This window comes from Bufo gargarizans, chromosome 2, assembly GCF_014858855.1.
Source record: "Bufo gargarizans isolate SCDJY-AF-19 chromosome 2, ASM1485885v1, whole genome shotgun sequence".
NCBI classification, from domain to species: Eukaryota; Metazoa; Chordata; class Amphibia; order Anura; family Bufonidae; genus Bufo; species Bufo gargarizans.
This window is the reverse complement of record NC_058081.1, coordinates 569,200,520-569,206,956: the sequence shown is the minus strand read 5'-3', so window position 1 is coordinate 569,206,956 and position 6,437 is coordinate 569,200,520. Positions and strand designations below refer to the sequence as shown.

General features: G+C 43.0%; 1 protein-coding gene across 1 annotated transcript in view; it reads left to right on the top strand.

Moving 5' to 3' along the window:
* Nucleotides 1-1,099: 1,099 nt before the first annotated feature.
* Nucleotides 1,100-6,437, top strand: part of EPS8L1 (EPS8 like 1) — a 107,751-nt gene continuing 102,413 nt past the window's right edge. Inside the window, exon 1 of the mRNA XM_044281699.1 lies at nucleotides 1,100-1,219. The gene's annotated coding sequence lies outside the window, so the exon portion shown is untranslated. The remainder of the gene's footprint in view (nucleotides 1,220-6,437) is intronic.

Below are 6,437 nucleotides of genomic sequence, written 5' to 3'. Positions count from 1 at the left end.
ATGGCAGTTGTATTTTGGTCTTTTTTGTTTTCTCATTGCAGGTGCGGTACCGGCTCTGGTGTGGATCTTGGGGCATTCTTATGTCTTTTGGGGGGCTGTCCGGGCAGCGGTTTGGCTGGACAGTAAGCAGTTGGGATTCCCACGGTCTGAGGTGGTGGTAAGGTGGCTGGGGCGTAGAGGTGTGGTCTGGAGTATTCCAGCCTTGTGTCCGAGTCTTTATAAAAGGTAAAGGGGGTATGGGGATGTTTGGGGAAAATGTATTAATAAAAGAGGTGGCGGTAGTTCGGGGGGTGTCTTTAGGGGCATAGGACGATGAGAAAAGGGGTCGACCGGCAAGTAGCCAATACCCCCGTAATGAATTTGCACTATGGCTTCTTCCCAGTAACACCTGAATCCAAGGGAATTCAACAGAAGGACTCCCTATAAATCAGTTATGGTCCGTTTACCCAGGCTGATCATCAGGACAATTATCAGGAATGAGCATTCATGGAAATGCTAGTTCCCAATACCTATCCCATGTAAAGGTACTGGATGAATGAGTCTATTTATTGGGTGATCGGATTTTGTACCCCACAGCCAAAATTATTGCTTGTGTTCAGCACATCACCCTGTGTAGACAGGGACCTATTGCCGACAAACAATGAACCTGTATAGACAAGACAGTGAGGATCACTCCTGCTCATACAGCCGAGATGATTGCTGCATGTAATTGCTGCTCTCCCCAATTCTCAATGACTGGGCAATTATCGGGAGCAAACCAGATAATTACATGAGAATAGGCCCCTTAAAAGGACCAGAAGTATCACTGTGAGAAGAAGTGTCCCATATAGAACAATACCTATAAAATACTAATTCAGCTCTGCTACATCTGTATGTACAATGAATACGTAATTGCTGGGACGTCACAGCCTTCTCTTCCAGTCAGTGACTCCAGCACACCCTCAAGCTTCTTAAAGGGCCACCTCGGACTCCTTCTACCAGATATGTGTACTGTGTTTGAATAGTTGCCAAACTACACCTAGTTTCCAAGTGTTCTGGAATGTGGGTGTGCCTCATGTGAGGAATACTAGAGAGGGACCTGCACCTGTCACACAAGTAGCTGGGGACCTGGAGAAGGCGCGCACACCGTCCTTGGGCCCTTTTTAGAAGGAATGTGTATTTATCGCTCTGGGATTGTGGATTAACTGGCTTGGATTTGCCTCACTGCTCCTGGACTAAAGTAAGCAGTCACCTTCAGCTCTAGTTCCAGTCTTCTTATTACCTGCAGCAGGGTTATACTGGTGGCATGCCCAGCACTGAGCACCCACAGTACCCGCAGCAGGGTTATACTGGTGGCATGCCCAGCACTGAGCACCCACAGTACCTGCAGCAGGGTTACACTGGTGGCATGCCCAGCACTGAGCACCCACAGTACCTGCAGCAGGGTTACACTGGTGGCATGCCCAGCACTGAGCACCCACAGTACCTGCAGCAGGGTTATACTGGTGGCATGCCCAGCACTGGGCACCCACAGTACCTGCAGCAGGGTTACACTGGTGGCATGCCCAGCACTGAGCACCCACAGTACCTGCAGCAGGGTTACACTGGTGGCATGCCCAGCACTGAGCACCCACAGCTCCTCTGTCTCTGAGGAAGACTTGTCATTGATAAGATCTGAAGTGATTGATCGGATGATGAGCTTCCTGATCTGCTTCCTCTTGCTGCATTTTCCTATTTCTCTTACTTTTTTGCTGTGCTTATCTCATCATGAATTTAGTTACAGTACCTCAAAAATTAGATATTTGTGCAAAAATAATTTTCTACATAATACAGTCATGATATCCATCTCCCATCTCCTATCTATCTGTCTGTCTGACTGTCTATATATCTTCTATCTGATATCTGTTTATCCCATATCTATCTGTGTGTTTGTATGTATATCTTCTATCCCATATCTATCTGTCTATCTATTTATCTCATTATCTATCTAATAATAATCTTTATGTATATAACGTCAACATATTCCACAGCCCTTTACAATCTATCCGTCTGCCTGATTGTCTTCTATCTATCTATCTATCTATCTATCTTCTATTATCTCTTGATCTATGTCTGCCTGTTTGTGTCTATTTTCTTTCTTTCTTTCTTTCTTTCTTTCTTTCTTTCTTTCTTTCTTTCTTTCTTTCTTTCTTTCTTTCTATCTTTCTCTCTCGCTGGCTATTTCTCTTGCTCTCATGTATCTGTCTGCTTTCTATCTATCTATCTATCTATCTATCTATCTATCTATCTATCTCTCTATCTCTCTGTCTCTCTGTCTCTCTGTCTCTCTATCTCTCTATCTCTCTGTCTCTCTGTCTCTCTATCTCTCTGTCTCTCTGTCTCTCTGTCTCTCTATCTCTCTGTCTCTCTATCTCTCTGTCTCTCTATCTCTCTGTCTCTCTGTCTCTCTGTCTCTCTATCTCTCTGTCTCTCTATCTCTCTCTCTCGCTGGCTATTTCTCTTGCTCTCATGTATCTGCCTGTTTTATATCTATCAAGATGCCTATCTGTCTTTCTACCTCAATATCTATTTTTTGGAGATTTTTTAAAATAGTTTTTCTTGTGTTTTCTGAAAGTCTGTGGAAATTATGAAACAATACATGTTTTTCAGGAGTTTTTCCATAAGGGAAAAAAGAAAATGCCTGAAAAAAATGGATTTCACACATGTGAAGAAAACACCATAGAAATTAAAAAAGTGCATGCCGTTTTATAGCAGTTGTATGGCTTTTTTAGGTGGCAGAACACCCAGCAGAGCACCGAGGCGTGTAGAAATGTGTCTTCGGCATACATTCAGGCTGTATACCTTTCTGCTCACTGTATTGAAAAACGTAGTCAACTTTTCCATGTTTATCAATCACTTGAGACATTTTCCTCAAAACACTTAAGAATCGTGTCCTGCAAGTGGCAGGCAGTACAGATATCTCACTGATGTCTGGAGACGGACCAGAGAGTCAGATGACAGGTCGGCCTGTCATCCGTTTTTTTTGCGGATCCTCAATTTGCGGACCGCAAAACACATATGGTCGTGTGCATGTTGCCTAAGTGAAAGATCAGTCCTGACTCATGATCCTCAGGCACCTAGAGCTATGTCATCTTTATGTCATCACATGGGAGCAGCTCTATGTATTCTAAAGCAAACGTCAGCTGAATCACACGGCTTCTATATTTGGACGGTATTGATGCCATCGTTACAAGTTCCTATGGTTAATGGAATTCCCGATTGCAGCTTCATTATTCTTGTATTATGCAGAAGAATGTCAGAAGTCACTTCCGAGTTTTATGACGTTCATAAAGCTTCTGTATATTGTAGGTGTTACCATGTCTTGTGAGGTTATATATAGGACATAAGCAGGGACCTGTGACCCTTGCTGAGAGTATACTGACCCTGGCGCAAATTGCAGACATAAAACGGGGCAGGAAAACTTTTTAAAGGGGGTGTCTCACGTCAGTAAGTGCAATTTATCATGTAGAGAAAGTTACTACAAGCCACTTAATACGAGCCATTGTTATTATCCATATTGCTTCCTTTGCTGGCTAGATTCATTTTTCCATCACATTATACACTGCTCGTTTCCATGGTTACAGACCACCCTGCAATCCATCAGTGGTGGTCGTGCTTGCACAATATAGCAAAAAGCACTGGCCTATGTGCGCTCCCATGGTTCCGGCCACCAGAGAGGCTGATGCTTTTTCCTGTATTGTACAAGAACGACCACCACTGATGGATTGCAAGGTGGTCTGTAACCATGGAAACGAGCAGTGTACAATGTGATGGAAAAATTAATCCAGCCAGCAAAGGAGGCAATATGGGTAATAACAATACATTAGTAAGTGCCTTGTATTACCTTTCTCTACATGATAAATGCCATTTGCTGAAGTGAGACAACCCTTTTAAGTTGTTTTATAAAGATGCTGGTAAAATTTCTTATTTCAGGCCAGTGACGACTGACGTTGGCTTTTAAGGGCCCCATTTACATTAGTGTTTTGTCGTCCGAATCCAGTGAGTACGAGAGCTCGGGGAAGAGAAAGATTGGGCAAATTGAATATTTTCACTGGATCCGAAGAGATAAGACACCACCAGAAGTGTCTGGCAGTTGCTTTCTACCCTCTCCTTACGTTCATGGATGTGTATGGGAGGTAGTAGGAGAGATCAGGGGCGGATTGCCCATAGACCTTGCAGGGAAACTTCCCGGTGGGCAGATGCCAAGGGGGGCACCTGGGCCCTCCTCATTGCCGGCCAGTGAAAGTTTTTGGAGATGTATTTTGTGCTGCTGGCAGTATTTTGTTATAAAATAAAATGCGAGGAGCACTCGAATATCTGGTTGTAAATGGACTCTCACCAATGTGTAAAATAATACAATATCTAAATGTCTAGTGGATATAAAACCTAATTCACAACATTATTACCCAAAATTCATAAATAGTATAGCATTTATGAAGTTTGGGTAATAATGTTGTGAATATTCGAGTGCCCCTCACATTTTTTTTATTCAACATTTTATTTGACTTTACGACATTGGGTGTGTCGTGGGGTGTGCACCAATCCATTTTTGGTCAATTGGTTGAGCCGCTATTACAATTTTATCTCTTAAGTATTTTGTGATGGACTCTGTTGGGTACATGGCAATATGGTATTGCTGGCCCTGCCTTCCATCAATTTGGACCCCACCACAAAACAGGGCCACTTTTAGTATTTGTTCCAGGGCCACTTTAAGTTCCCAGTCCGCCCCTGTTAGAAATAGCTGTCAGATAAACAATCGTTCAGACAACAGCTGTTGAATGTGAATTGTCGCATTAAGAGTGGCCTAATCATTTTCCTCACCCTTGATATGGACTAAACAGAGACATTAAAAAAGATCTATATTAACCACTGATTGAGAGGCGCTATAAACTATTAGGCACATTGAGCTGAGGTGAGTCCCTTTAATTTGGACAACCTTAGGCTAAGTTCTGCAAGTAGCCTATTATATATCATGGAAAAATCTCTGAGTGGATTCATTAACAGCTCCATAGACAGCCATTCGCCAGACAGAGACCAAAAGAGAGTCCTTCTCCATGTTCCCATTATGCATCGGCATACTGTCTTTTTAAACTTTATTGGAATTGCACTTTCCAATACAGGGGGCCTCCATTTCAAAAGGGAACAATATGGGGGACAGATGCCATGACAGGCCTTTGCTGGAAGTATATGTACTGTATATACCCGATGATAGGCTTGAACATAACATATACAGAGCCTAAACGTATGTGAGGGAAAGCAGAAATGTTTGCATATGCTTAATGAGATTGTACACATTTATAATGCTGTGTGTCTCTGCCTGACCTGTATCTACAGAATTAGGCCGAATGCACGCGGCTGTGTTCCGTGGCCGAGAGCGGACGGTTTCCACGGTGTGCTCTCGGCCGCGGAACACGGCCGTGTGCATTCGCCCTTATACTGACGGCATTATTAAGCAAGATCATGCAGAGACACACAGTATTATAAATCATTATAATGCCATGCTCTCCTGAGAAACAAGCAGTGTCCATAACGGAGAATCACGCTCCCACACGGCACATTTTTTCCGCACCGGACACGATCATCTGAAAGAGGCCATACTATAACTTTGTTGTTTGCTTTACCTGTGTAGTATTTACCTGTCTTTAGACTTTGGTTAATCGTCAAGCTCAATATGTTAATCCCTTCCCTGCCCTGAGGGGCTCAGGTAGTTTGGCAGTCCTTGAATACAACACATAATGATGTCTGTATTCAGAAGATATTTTGCCTGTGTGTTTAGTTGACTACTACTGACACAACAACTACCCCATTAAAGTCACAGACCTGTTTATCTGTTTGGATTCCATAGATGATGTCCTTCCATAAATATATATTTTTTTATTGATGTGTGGGTTAGGTTTGTCGGTGGGCATTTATTGGGTAAAAGTGACATCTAGTGTTTGCAGTGATGGTGCTCATGTACCTAGAATTTACAGGGTCACTGGAGATCAGTATGAGAACCATGTTCTTGTGTATTTATCACACTGACCTACCAGAGGATGTACCACTAGATCTTGTAAAGACTTTGACACAAGGTCAAGCAGAAGACACAACAATTTAGAGTTGACTTTAGAGCCAGTTGCTTGCCACTAGGGACTTTCTGATGAGATGTGACACTGGAGGAGGTGTGGTTCCTCTGGATTGCTACAGATTTGGCTTTGGGATAAACATAGTCTAGGCCCGGGATGCCCTGCTATTCACCCTTAACTGATTTTCTTTCATGGTCACTGTGGACTGCTAATCCCGTTTTTCAACTGTATGGCAATAGAATATTTTTGGCTCATGAGGAACTTTTTCAATTGTGTGAGATTATTTGGAAACAAATATAACTAGTCCAACTGCAGCAATGAACGAGAGCTGGCACTGCTCCTTCTTTCTCCTTG